This window comes from Geotrypetes seraphini, chromosome 3 (genome assembly GCF_902459505.1).
Source record: "Geotrypetes seraphini chromosome 3, aGeoSer1.1, whole genome shotgun sequence".
NCBI classification, from domain to species: domain Eukaryota; kingdom Metazoa; phylum Chordata; class Amphibia; order Gymnophiona; family Dermophiidae; genus Geotrypetes; species Geotrypetes seraphini.
The window spans coordinates 314,729,241-314,744,164 of NC_047086.1; the positions used below are offsets into that span (position 1 = coordinate 314,729,241).

Genomic DNA, 14,924 nt, shown 5'->3' on the forward strand with positions numbered 1-14,924 from the left:
TGGAACTATGAAGGGCAAATATTTCAGGTAAATTGCATTCATTCAAACAGAGGTAAAGAAAAAGGTATACCCTTACATGCAAGCATCAAGTTGTGAATGATTTATGAGGGCCACCATCATGTGTGATGGTTTCTTGATAATGACGAATACTTATAGCCCACTACTCTCCCTATATGTAGGTTCAGAATGAGTTTACAGTCTAAGAAAAAAGCATCCGTCCTGAACAGAAAGCAATAAAACAATAAGAGCAAGCATAACAAAATTTAGAAAAGAAATATGAATTCAATTGTTTATGAAAAAGAATATAAAAATGAACAAGATCTTATTTCTACTAGTAACATTCCATATTTTAGCTGCTTGAAACCTAAAAGAGCTCTCATGATAACTTTTCAAAGTTACATCCCTCCAAGACAGAAGTTGTAACAATAATTACATCTTCTTTGACTTTTTGAGTTATTCACCAGTGCAATCAATGTCGAACAACCACCTTCTAGAATTTTGAAACCAAAGCAGCAGTCCTTAAAATATATCTGCACCTTCACAGACAACCAATGTAAATTAATCAATAGCGACAATACATAATCAAGCCTAGCTTTGTGAAAATATAAGCCTAGCTACTATGTTCTGAACAAACTTTAACCTTTGTGATTGCTTTTAATTAATTTTATGGAATTGCAATAATCCAATTGTTTGTACCACCACTTTAAAGCGTTAAAGTCCATTATCTGCACAGTCACTTAGATCGCTTTCCAGAGAACCTTGGTGACTTAAGCGAAGAGCAAGGTGAAAGATTTCACCAACACATAAAAACAATGGAAGCCAGCTACCAAGGAAGATGGGATGCACACATGATGGCAGATTATTGGAATCTTATGGCAGATATCGCACTCTTGGAAGTCTTACAAAAGGAGCCTCTAGTGTATCAAATGACTGGAAAGTTTCTATTATAAACTTGTGCTTTTGGTATGAAATAAGTAGATTTTCATGATGTATACTTTTCTTTTAAATTTTAATATGCTTCCTTCATGCTTAAAATATATTGATTTAAACACCACATTAAAATATACTGATTTTTGAGGGACGTGGCTTGACAGCACTAGTGGATGGACGGGTGAATGCTGAGCTTCCCATATCCAAGGCTACAATTAATATCAAATCCAGTTCATCACTATATTTTTATTTAAATTGGTCTTTATTCACTCATCATGTCATCCAGTAAGCAAACTACTATGGAAATGGCATTTTCTTCAGGAGTAAAAACAAAGAGACAAAAACAAGAACCTCAGACACCTTCTAAAACTCCTCTACCTCCTGACTTACCTGAAAAAAATGGATATATGAGATGAGTTAAAACAAATCCGATTATTGCTCCAAGGTAATTCAAATAAATTGGAGGTATTGAGTAATGAGATGCGCAATTTAACAAAACAGCTGGAGATTTCAAACAGACGATTGGAAAATGTGGAAGCCCGAGTGGGAAAAACTGAAGCAGTTCAGGTTCAATGCCAGAAGGATCATATACAATTTCTATCTACGCAGATTGAGGATTTTGAAAACAGATCCAGGAAATGTAATATAAGAATTTTAAATTTGGGGGAGGGGGAAGAAGGATCTGATATGACTGCCTTTTTAGAACAGCTGATACCAAGTCTGCTTCCCCTTTCAAAAAAGTACCCTCTAGAAATTGAAAGAGCCCACTGCATCCCTGCAAGAAGAGTAAGTAATCTAATTTACCCTAGACCTGTCATTTTTAAAGTTTTACATTTCCAGCATGCACTGGAAATTTTGCGTTTAGCAAAAGAAAAGAAGGATTTAAAATATAAAGATTCAAAGTTGATTTTTGTCCCCGATATCACAAAAAAGACCACGGCAGTATGGAAGCAATTCTTAGCCTTATGGCCACAACTTAGAGAGCTTGGAGACAAATTTGGACTTTTGTATCCAGCGATTATGCAAATAACACATGAGAATAAGACTTCCCAATATGATGACCCGGAGAAGTTGCGAAGTTACATTGCCAGGCAAGCTGAGCCAATGGTTTAAAGGTGAAGTGTAAATTTTAAAACAGAAATGGGGATATGATAATGATTTTAGTAGTATTATTCATGCTACTAACATTTTATTTTGCTTATTAACAAGTTAATATTTTGATTTGAATGGTGGGTGAATTCTATGTCATTATTTGAATGATTAACGGCAAGAGGAGGCACGAGAATTGATGCTGTCAGTTTAACTGTCAATGGCAGATGAGTCAAAGGACTATGATTGATTTATTACATCTGTCAAGAATACAATTGAAATGGATTCATGAAAGGAAGTAAGAAGGCAGGATATATGAGAAGCAGATGATGTTTAACTTAATCAGGAAACAAAGCGCATACACTATGTTCAACATTTCCAGTTAATGCTTCATAATGACAATTTAGCGTTGGAGCTGTACGACAAAAGAGAAGATGCGAAGATGAGCAAATAGAATACTTCAATAAAAAGTGATAATTCTGAGTGCATTGTACTAGGATATGACTAATCCTAAATGTTTGTTAGTCCTCCCTGGTTCTGTGGAATCGGCTATTCAGGACTTTCTAGGATATCAGTAAAAGTATTTGCTCGGAGGAAAAAGAGAACAGAGACACAAAGTGCGTGCAATGTGAGCAACATTTCTGGTTGGTGCTTCATTGAGACAAGTTATCGGCGGAAGTACTTGGCACAGTATTTTCTTCAAGATCGAGGGTACAGAGGAGGAAAGTTTATTATATAATATATGAATTGACGTTATTCTTATGGATTTCATCAGAATCATAAAAAAAAACAACAACCAGGGTTTTTTTTTTTTTTTGCTAAGAATTGGTATTGGTTTTAAAAATGAACTTTTACCTGATATATAGTTTCAGAAATTGATTATATTAATATATATTTAACTGAAGTTTCTTAAGTAAAAAGTTTATTTATGTTCAACATCAATTGGTCAGTTTAAAATTATAAACAACAGAGTTATTCATAAAAAATGAATTCTTAAATAAGTAAATAAACATGTATGAGGTTATCAGAAAAGAAAGAGGAAAGTAGGGAAATTGGTTGGTAGAGAGACACAGGTTACAAATTTTTTATTATAAGATGATTTAAAATTTTACTTGACGGTATAGTTTAAGGATTTAATAAATAGGGATAGAATATATGAATTATACAGGAAGTATATATATTTGATATAGATATTGATTTCACTTCTTTTTTTCTTTATAGAATAGGTATTACATGATCAACATAGATGATAGATTATCTGAGATTTGAAATATGGTAAAATAGAGATATATTTATAAATTTAAAGGGGAATCATAATTGGTCAATAAAATATATACTAAATAAATAAAAATATATAATAGAAGTGATTTTATATTTATTTTATGATTCTTAGATATTATAAAATTTTAAATATTAATGTTCTGTTAGAACTTGATTCACTTTAAGTAAGGGATTTATTAAATATGTAAGGAAAAATTAGAAGAGGAGAAGGAGGTGGGAAAAAATAGGGGGTGGAGGAATATTTTAAAACAAATAAATAAATAAATTAAAGAATAAATATAAAATATTATATGATTAATTAATATAATTTAGCTAGTTAGTCTTGATGTATAAGTAAAATAAGTGAGTGCTATGAAATATATAAATCTTAATGAAAAATTTTTCAAGTGGTTATGGACATGTAAGAATAATTATAGATAAGCCTTGGGGAAGCTTAGGATTATCATGTCTATATGAGCATTTTCAAGCTTGCATATGATTTTAATGGGTTGGGGTGGGGGGTGGGGGTCTTGTAGAGGGGGTAATGGATGTGTAAAGATAAAACAGTCAATTTTAAGGAAAAAATATAGGTGGGTTTTTATTTTAAAGTTTAATGGTATTATAATTAATAATGAAGGTTAAAATTTTATCATTAAATGTCAATGGGTTAAATCATCCAATTAAAAGGAAAAAAACTCTTAGTTATCTAACAACAAAATGCAGATATTTGTTTTATTCAAGAGACACACTTGACTGAATTAGAATAAAAAAAACTGGAAATTGATTGGGTGAAGCATTGTTTCTATGCTCCGGCTGTGGGGAAAAAGGTGGGTGTAGCTATTTTAGTTCATAGAAAATGTACGGCTGTATTCAAGTTATTGGACTCAGATTCTGCAGGAAGATGGGTACACATAGAAATGAGCTCAGGGAATAATTCTTTGTCACTTTTGAATATCTATGCCCCTAATTCTAATCAGGTGGAATTTTTTAAGCCTTTACAGAGATTAATACTCTCACTGGCTGCTTCTAAAGTAGTAGTAGTGGGGGATTTTAATGCTGTCATGGACCCATTGATAGATAAAAAAATCTAGCAGAGTAATAAAATCAATGGGGTTAAATAATATGATACAATCTTGTGGTCTAAAGGATATATGGAGGATTCTACATTTTAATGCTCAGGAATTTTTGTTTTGTTCTCGTGTTCATAACTCATTTTCAAGAATAGATTATATCTTTGTTTCAGATCTATTAGTGCAAAATGTGTTGAAAGCTACATAGATCCAATTGTTTTATCTGATCATGGTGGTATCTGGATTGATTTGAGGATAGATGAAGAAGATATGGGAAGACCTGTTTGGAGATTCAAAATTTATTGAAGAAATTTTTTAAAAAAGAGGAATTTTTTCAAATCAATGTTTCAAATGAAATTTGAGAGGAAACATTATGGGATGCTTTTAAAGCAACCATAAGAGGGAAATTTATTTCATTAGGAAAAAACTTAAAATGGAATTTGCTAATTTAGAAAAAGATATTAAAGTATTAGAGGCAAAATTAGCTGAAAAATGGGAATATTCTACTTTACAAGCACTATTAAAAGTTACCAAGAAAAGATTTGTTTTCTCAACAAGCTTTGTATTATGGAAACTCAAATAAAGCGGGAAGATTACTAGCTAATTACCTCAAAGCGAAAAAAGGAAAGTAAAAATTGTGGCAATTAAAGATGAAAAAGGTGATACTCGATTACATATTTGGGAATATTCTAAAACAATTTTTGAATTTTTACAAATTTTTGTATTCTTCTGAACTTTATTCAAGTAAAGAAAGAGATGGTATTGAATTTTTAAAATTAATTAAGGGTCCTAAAATTGTCGAAATGCCTATATCAATAAAGGAATTGCAAACAGCATTGAAGTCCCTTAGAGTTGGATCCACTCCAGGTGGTGATAGTTTCAGGGTGGAATTTTATAAGTCATTCAAAATTACCCTATTACCTTATTTGTTAAATTTATTTCAGGCTCAACTAACTAAAGGTTGCATATTAGGTACTATGGCAGAATTCTTAACTATAGTTTTGCCGAAGCCAAATAAAGACCCTATGTTGGTGTTAAATTACAGGCCTATTTTTTTGGTAAATGTAGATGGTAAACTTTTGGCAAAATTATTAGCTATACACTTAGCTAAGGCTCTCCCTTACATGATTGGAATGCACCAAAATGGGGTTCGTTGCTCAAAGACATTCTTCTAATAACACTAGATAGGCATTACAAATGTTAAATTTATCAAAAGATATGGAAGATCCGACCTTCTCTGTATCTTTGGATGCAGAGAAGGCATTTGATCGAGTGGAATGGACATTTATGTATCAAGCTATGGAATGGTTTGGTATTGGTTCTGGATTTATTCAGATGATTCAAACCTTGTATAGCTCCCCTTTTGCCAGATAATATATTAATAATACTTTTTCAGAATGTTTTCGTCTGGAGAGGGGAGTTAGACAAGGATGCCCATTATCTCCTTTACTGTTTGATATTGTTTTGGAACCCTTGTTATTAGCTATTCAACAGACAGAGGAGATTCAGGGTATTCCTTATGCAGGTCGGGAATATAAAGTCTCTGCTTACGCAGATGATATTTTGCTTCATTTGAGGAACTCAGAGAAGACCATTCCAGTTATTTGAGTTGATTGATAAATTAGGGAAGTTTTCAGGTTATAAGATAAATTGGAGTAAATCAGAGGTTCTTCCTTTAAATGTTAACTGCTCCAAAGGTTTAAAATATTTAGGAATTTGGATACAGAAGACATTGGAACAGTGCAGTAAATGAAAAGTCCATATTATTAAAGGTATCAGAAATGTGTGAGCATTGGAGCCCACTGCATTTATCTTGGTAGGGGAGAGTGCAGACAGTAGAAATGATGATTTTGCCTGTAGTTTGTTACCAAATGGGTATGATACCGGTTTATTTTCAGGGGTCTTTTTATAAAAAATTGAATAGTATTCTTACTACATTTATTTGGCTGGGTAAAAATGCTAGAATTGCTATGGTAACTTTAGAAAAGCCGATTGTGGAGGGTGGTGTAAATTTTCCCAATTTTTATAGGTACCATCAGGCCTATATTATGCACCAGGGAATGTATTGGATCCTCCATGAGCTCATGAAACATATGCCAGACTGGCTACACCTGGAATGGAAAATTTTGTACCCAATGCGACTTTCTCATGTATTAAGTATCAGATTACCTAGCTATGCTAGGGACAACATAATTTTATTGGATACCTGGAAAACAATTAAATATTTATTGATAAACTAAGATGTTCCTGTATTGAAATCTATCTTTCAGTCCTTATGGTTAAACTCTAAGATACAAGTTGGCGGTGCTGGGATCGCCTCGAAGAATTGGATGCAGGCAGGTATTCAGACATTGGATGATGTTATATCCAATGAGAATCTGCTGGAATTTTCACGGCTGCAACAATCATTTGGCCTTTTAAAATCTCAACAGTATAGGTGGTTGCAGTTGAAGCAGGCCATTCGGAGTGGGTTCCCTGAATGGAAAAATTTTAAAAAATTATTATAACCTGCAGATCCTTTTCTACCAGACAGATTTAGTAGGACATCAGGCTGCCCAGTGGTACAAATTAATTTCTGAATTTTTGAATAAAAAACCTAAAAATAGTTTAAGAGAAATTTGGAACATTGAGATTAAACAGTATATTCTGTATCTCGAAGGACACAAATTTGGTCTTGGAGGTTAAGATATACAGCGTCAGCATCTATGAGACAAACGGTTATTTTTGTTGCATAGGCTTTTTTGGACCCCAGTTCGATTACAAAAACTTGATAATTCAAAATCTAATAGATGCTGGCATTGTCATATTAATATAGGGACATTAGATCATCTGTTATATTTTTGTCTAATGATACTTAATTTTTGGAGATCAATTTGGGGACAAATTAATCTTATATAAGAATCATCTATTCCTTTATCATATGAAGCCATAATTTGTGGTAGTTGTTACAGGTAAAGCCTATGTTGGACAAAAGCTGTCTTTTATTGATCTTGACAGCTAATAGCTGTCCAAATGATCACGAGAAACTGGAAATCTCTTGACAGATTAAATTACACATTCTGGTGGACAAGTGTATGTAACACCTATAAATACGATAAGGGGTATGGAAAACCTCTCATATACTGACAGACTGAAAAAGCTGGGGCTGTTCTCCCTAGAAAAGCGGAGACTTAGAGGAGACATGATAGAAACCTTCAAGATCCTGAAGGGTATAGAAAAGGTAGACAGGGACAGATTTTTCAGATTATGGGGAACCACAAGTACAAGGGGACACTCGGAGAAATTAAAAGGGGACAGATTTGGAACAAATGCCAGAAAGTTCTTTTTCACCCAGAGGGTGGTGGATACATGGAACGCGCTTCCGGAGGCTGTGATAGGCCGGAGCATGTTACAAGGCTTCAAAGAAGGTTTGGATAGGTTCCTAGAGGATAAAGGAATTGAGGGGTACAGATAGGAGTAGCGGTAGGTTATAGGGATAGTCTGGGACCATTGCTCAGGCAATGGGCCTGATGGGCCACCGCGGGAGCGGACCGCTGGGCGAGATGGACCTCTGGTCTGCCTCAGCGGAGGCAACTTCTTATGTTCTTAATGAATGTGGAATGTTCGGGTTCTGGTAATACATTTAATAAAATATGGAGCCCATTGACTGCATTTGTTAATACACAATAATGATAAAATGCTTAGATTGCCTTACATATCCAGAGTGGGGGGGAGGGAAAGGTATTTTGAAGAAATATTTGAGTATAATGTTATATAAATAATATGATTAAGATATTTATATTTGAGAGATGGATGGGAGAAAAGATTGTCTTCTTTTCTATTTGTGTATTATGGTACATTTTATGTAATTTTTTGTCATATTATTTGTAATGCACTGCTAAAGCCTGGAAAATTAATAAAGATTAAAAAAAAATACAGATTTTTTTTTAATGGGCAAGCAGAGTGAAGACTGGTATATGGCACATGTTCTGTATCTCAAAAACTAGAGCTGATAGGAGAAAACTGGTGTCAATTTTGGAATCAGCAGGTCAAATATACCCAGAAACAGGTCTAACATTTGAGGCACCAAAATGAGTGCTGGCCAGTATTATGGGTGCAGTGGGCAAGAGTACCACAATGCCTCATAGCCAAATAGAAAGACTCATAAAAATGAAATAAAAAATTTATTAGTGCTTTGCATGCCACCCCATGAAATCCACAGTGGTTTGTGCATGCACACATTTGACGTCGGGTGGCAAAAATTGGTCGGCTCTGAGCTGGGGAAGATAAGCAGGGAGAGCTAAGACCTCGGCGCTGGCCTGTTCCCCGAGTGCGGTGGCTTGGGGAGGGCAGTGAGACGGGAAGGGAAGAAGATGGGGGACCCCTGCTTTAGGCGAGTCACAAACCATTTGCCGACATTCCCTCCAGAGAGACTTCTGCAAGTCCAATTACAGCAGTCGCGGTCTGTACGCGATTGTCCTCTCCACAATCGGAAAACTTGTGAAGTGGAGAGGACAGATTGCGGACCACACAATAGTCCTTGGGAAGCCGCATTCAACCCATGGGCTGCGTGTTTGAGACCGCTGCTCTAAAGGGCTATGCCATGGCTATACTGTACAGCTGACATTACAGGGGTTTGTTTACTGAAGAGAGATAAGTAGTTACTACATGCATTAGAGTGCAGTAAGGGTTAGCATATGACTGTGACACAGATCAATTCTATAACAAAGATGCTAACATTTACACATCCATTATATATTTGATGCAAGCTGTTTATCACACCAGTCTGGGTATGTATTACTCAATCTTGGTGCCCTTCTGTGTTTGTATTCTTTACATTGTAGCTTTCGGTGTTATTTTTAAAATTTATTAGTGATGATTATAAAGCATTTTTTATCCTTATTAATGTTAGTTACTATTTATAATTTCATTGATTTATTAGTTATTATGTAAATTTGACTATTAGGGGCATTTTCAAAAGCCTAGGATGTCCAAAAAACAGCATAAATTGACTCTTGGACATTTTTCTTGCCAAAACATCCACGTGCAGATTTTTGAAGCCAACTTTCTGGATGTCTAGCTAGGTTCTTAGCCGCTGTGCATCCAAAGTTCAAGGGGGCATGTTAGAGGCATGATATGGGCAGGCTTAGCACTTGGGACATCTTGCAGTGATAATCCAGCCTTTTCCAAGACATCCTGGACAGAACTTAAACTTCTAGAGCTAGACCTGTTTAAAAAGCATCCAAGTGCCAATAACGTACCCAAACTGACCAGATGACCACTGAAGGGATGAAAGCATAGTCCCTCCCACACTCCCACAGTGGTCACTGACCCCTTCCCACCCTCTAAAGAGGTGAGAGAATCAGTATATACCAGCTTCTATGACAGCTGCAGATATCATTGTACATTGCAGCAAAGCACCAAGCAGGTGTCTGGAGTAGCCTAGTGGGCAGTATAGTGAACCAAAGAGAGTGTTCTATATCCCACGTTACCCACTACATTTATGATGGAAAGTGTGAGCCCACCAAAACCTACTTTATTGCCATATAGGTGAAACCTGCAACCATAAGGGTGATAGATATATGGGTATATGTTTTGCAGACGTTTTGCATCCACTATAAGGGGGTTATGGTTACATGTGTCCCTGGCACCCTTTATGTGAAGTTCACATCAATGCCCCCTAAGGTGCTCCACTGCACTGTTGGCATGTCCATGTGGCCAGTCCATTATAATGCTGGCCCCTCCCATATCCAAATGGTCTGGTTTTGGACATTTTGAACTTGGATGTTTTGGGGTCAAAAATGGCTAAAAAAGTTAAATGTCCTAAGGTTGAACATCTTGATGGCCAAGACATCTAGATAGGCGATTTTCCAAAAACTTTTTGGATGTCTAGCGGTTTTGCCAGTTTCAAAAATGGCCATTTTTCTGCCCCCCTGCGGGAAATGTCCAGAGTTGGACTTAAATGTCCTATCAAAAATGCCCCGCCATGTGTGTTATTTTTTTGTGGTATTTACCTTTATTTTATTCTGACAGTACCACTGGCCCCTGAAGCAGCCCATGGGAAGCAAAACGTAGCCAGATCGGGCATAGTGTTTACCCCTCCAGTGTTGCTGCTAATAAATTTTATCTTGGATTGCTTTGGATTACTTTGGTCTGTTCTTTGGTCTGCTCACCTTTCTGTCGTCCTCACTGAGCCCATGTAGGCAAGCCCAATTACACCTATCATTGACATGGCGCACATATCTGTGCCTAAACCTAGGTGTACCCATGCAAAGTTATGCTAGCACTGTATAACAATATCTTGGCATATAGACAATTGGCACCCTTCACTTAGCATCGGCACTCTTTAATGGAGGTGCTGACTTATAGAACTGCCTCCATTATGGCCAGAGTGCTCTTTATTTTGTTGTTTTGGATCCTTACCTTGCATCTTCTTGTAAAAAAAACCCAACAAAAAACGAATTTCCACCATAACTGTTCTATGCAGCTCCTTTTTCTACTGTATGTGTCCCAAATAAGTTTTTAGGAACTATTCCAAAGAGTTTCTTTCCCTTCAGAGATCAGACTCTATTGGATGTACTGTGGCCATTCATATACACGCATTAATCAAAAGAGAGAGAAGCACAGATCCTATAGATACAGCATGTTAGTACTTTATCTGCATCTCAATTTTTTTTTGTTGAAACAGTTAATTGTTTTTAAGTTCTGACTGCGTTTTGTACATGATTGCAGGATCATAGTCGTAAAAAAATGCAGAATAAATCATTATTGAATAAGTCAAATAAAATCTAAGGACAAAACTCTACCATGTGATTATTATGTTGGTAGGTTGACGCATTGCTTTCTTATTAGTTTACTGTAATTTAATGTAAGCTAAAATGGAGAAATATGTACATGATTTTTTTTTTTTTTTGCAAATTGACTTGTACATAGTGACATAATAAATGACAGCAGATAAAGACTTGAATAGTCCATCCAGTCTGCCCATTAGTTATTCTAATTAAAAATACATGACTAAATTAATTTGTCTCTTCTTTGAAATTTCTGGGCCATAGACTAAAGTCCACCTGGTACACTTCTCCCTCCGTACTCGCACTTTCACATATTCGCGATTTTTCGTCAGGTGACTCCGCCCCCCCAAATTGAACTTTTTTGTTTACCCTGAGATTACTTGTATTGTTCAATCAATATTGTTATAGTATTCAATAATACAGTACTGTATCGTTATTCCACTAACATTGTGAATATTAATAGTATTTAGTAGTAGTCCTTTCACAAAACCGCGAATAACTATTGTATATGTTGTTTGCGGTTTTAATAACAAAACTACTATCTTTTACAAAAAAACGCGAATAACATATACAATAGTTATTCGCGGTTTTTCCATATTCACGGCTATAGCTGGAACGTATCCACCGCGAATACGGAAGGAGAAGTGTATTGTCCTAGGTTCCAACTGCTGAAGTTGCCATCTAAGCTCACTCTAGCCTATCCAACCATCCCGTTCTTTACAGGATATCTACTGTAAAGTGTGGCCAGTAACGTCCTCATGTTCCAAGATACCTCATAAAAACATCATGTGACTCTTGAGATAAAGTTCAAAGAAATATATGCATATTGTAAGTTCACACTTGTCTTTAGTGTGGCTGGATACAAAGCATACAGACTTTCAGGATATAAGGAAAAATATAATTTCATTGTTTTTATGCATAAGATAATTCAGTTAGCAGCAAAGTACTGAGCCATGGATTAAAGATATATGAGCTGATAAAAATTAAGTAACACTGTATGAGTATAATCTTTTATTTTTGTACTCCATAAATTGCATCTTTTCTTTGTATGGAAAAGACTGGCAATGCCACTAGCTAACAGCTGCATCCACTTTCAGTTGCTGCCACATGGGCCCTCAATATCGGAGAACAAAAGAAGATCTGATACCTCTCCTATGAATTACAATTAATTAGTCAGTTTTTACTTCAGCCTACCTACTTTAGAGCTTACGCATGCTGTAATTGCATCTATGCCAAGGCTTCTTTTTTCATCTGAATAAGCTTTTGAAATGCAAATGTGATCATTTGCAAAACAGTGGCTAGAGCTTTTTTTTAAAAACTGTTTCTACTTTTATTTACTCAAATAGTTAACTATAAAGCTATTTCAAGGGTCTTAAAATGTAAAGCTTTAACATTTTAGCTAAAGACTTGTTTTGGCTATATAAGTGAAATCAATTTTGAGAGAATGCTTTATAACTTATTAGGTTATTAGCTTTTGCTGTGCTGTATTCTCCTTTTCCAGATTAATTCTATCTAGCAATAATCCCTCTGTTGTATTGTAAAGCATCATAAATATAAGACCTGGTTTTCAAATTTAATTTCCCAGAACAAAGTGTAAATGAAAACTGTTGTCTGCAAACATGGGTTGGTATGGGTTCAAATTTCAAAAAGTCTTTATAAGTAGAAAGTGTTGGACTGAATAATGTCAGCAAGCTGCTCACAAGTTTCTAATGATTCTCTACCAGGAGGCCATCCTAAACAAGATTATGAGCGGCCTACTGTCTCTTACCAAAGACACACAGGATTTCCTCTTGCCACTCCTCCATGACTTCAATCTCTCTAGGAAACATCTCTTCAGGTCTGCATTCAAAGCCTTTGATACGTCTTTCTGCACCATGGGGATTTACATTGTTGCATTGGGAACTATGGGTCATAGTAAACTTTTCTTCAAAATTTAAGACCCATTTACTAAGCTGTACTCAAGGGTTCTGACGCATGTCCTGGTCCGACAATCAAGAAGTGAAGTCAGAAGAGAGCCGAGGCCAGCGCAAGCAAGAAGGTGCTACTCATGCGGGCAAACATTTCAAGAGTTATGCGGGGGAAGGGGGGTAGAGGAGAAAGGAGAGGTGCCAGCACCCGGGGCAGTTCGTATCCCCTCATACTAAAGGTTACATTCACTAAGGACTCCGATCGTGTCCCAATCACTTTGCGACTCTGATCCAATTCACTAACCTTCCTCCCGCACCCGATACGATCCATGCATGCAAATGAGGGGGAATGGCATGCAAAAAAATTGAGGAACACCAACTGGGATGGTCGATCCCAAAACAAGGGACTACTGAGGACTAGTTGCACACGTCCCTGCCGACTCTCCTACTCCATGCCGCCCTGAAATCCCAGCCAACTTCCACCAGCCCTGCTCCATTTAGCTCTCTGCTCCCTCCCTGCTCTCTGCTGCGATCCTGCTCTGCTGACAGCTCTGCTCCCTGCTCAAAAAGCTCTCTCTGCTCCCTCCCTGCTCTCTATCGCGATTCTCCTGCCGAAAAAAGCTCTCTGCTCTTGCTTGCCACCCTTCCCTGAAGCGTGAGCCTGTGGTTTTAACCTACTTTAAACCTGCAGGTTAAAACCACGGGTTTGCACTGCAGGGAAGGGTGGCAGACAGCAGGAGAGTCAGGGCGAGTAAAGAAAATTTTTTTTTAAAAAAAGGACAGCAAACGCGCAGACCATCTACAGGCAAAGTAGATGGTCTGCGCATGCGTTGGGATCGCTCTCTAGCGATCTGTGTCGTTGGTGAGGGGTGTGCTTCCGATTGCCCCCATTTGCATGAAGATGGTTGGTGAATCGGTTGGCCTGCCTCGGATTGCCCACGGGTAAAATCGGTGGGCATAGTGAATCTAGGCCTTAGTCACTGGCTCTACTAAATGGTTGTTGTTATCATGCACTAATTTTCTCTGTCTTGCCTGTTGTAGAAATTCTTTGCTATTCAGTTATTGAAGAGGGAATTTTTTAACTATAGCCCCGAGTCACTAAAGTCAGCCATCATCGCTATACCTGTTTTCACAGGTTTAGCAACGATCGCTGCTAACTGACCCGATTCACAAAACGGCCCACTGCGTGGTTTTCTCCTCGATCGCCCATTTTCCAATCCAGCCATGAAAATTAGTAAAACCATATGCAAAATAGCCAAGCGATTCATTCACTTACATTGCTTGGTTATTTTGAATCGGGTTTTATGATCCTAAAACCCGACTGCTGTAGACTGGTAACTGTGTTACAGACAGGTCTGCCTATTTTTTGACAGGACTGCCTGTTGTTGTTTTTTTTCCCATGGCACAGATATTTTGCGTGTATTACACACGCAAAATATCTGCCCCATTAAAAAAAATGAAAAAAAAATCCCCCACCGCTGCCACGGCCCTTCTCCAATGACCCCCAACAATCACACGCCTCCGGGCCACCGTTCCCCCCCAAATCCCAAAAGGATGGCAGGCGGAAAGCCCATTCCCTCCTGCCATGAAATCTTCCGCCTGCTCCCCTGAAAAAAACAGCAGGAGGGATGCCCACTCCCTCCTGCCACGAAGACTTCCGCCCGCCCACCCGCTCCCCCTGAAAAATCCAGCAGGAGGAATCCCCGCCCCTCCTCCTCCCCCGTCCCGTGCCTGTATATTTCTGTTGGGAGCACGAGGTACCAAAAACACCTCCTGCTCCTCCTCTGGTTTGCTACACCACTGGGTCTTAGACCCCTCCCTAGTACATCATGTGATGTACAGAGAGGGGCTTAAGGCCCTAATTGGCTCAGACGCAGTGGCGTACCTAGTATATGTGA

General features: G+C 37.4%; 1 protein-coding gene across 5 annotated transcripts in view; it reads right to left on the bottom strand.

The window, feature by feature from the left end:
• PLCB4 (phospholipase C beta 4) overlaps window positions 1–14,924 on the bottom strand; it is a 714,891-nt gene that overhangs the window by 65,699 nt on the left and 634,268 nt on the right. The gene's annotated exons all lie outside the window — the stretch shown is intronic.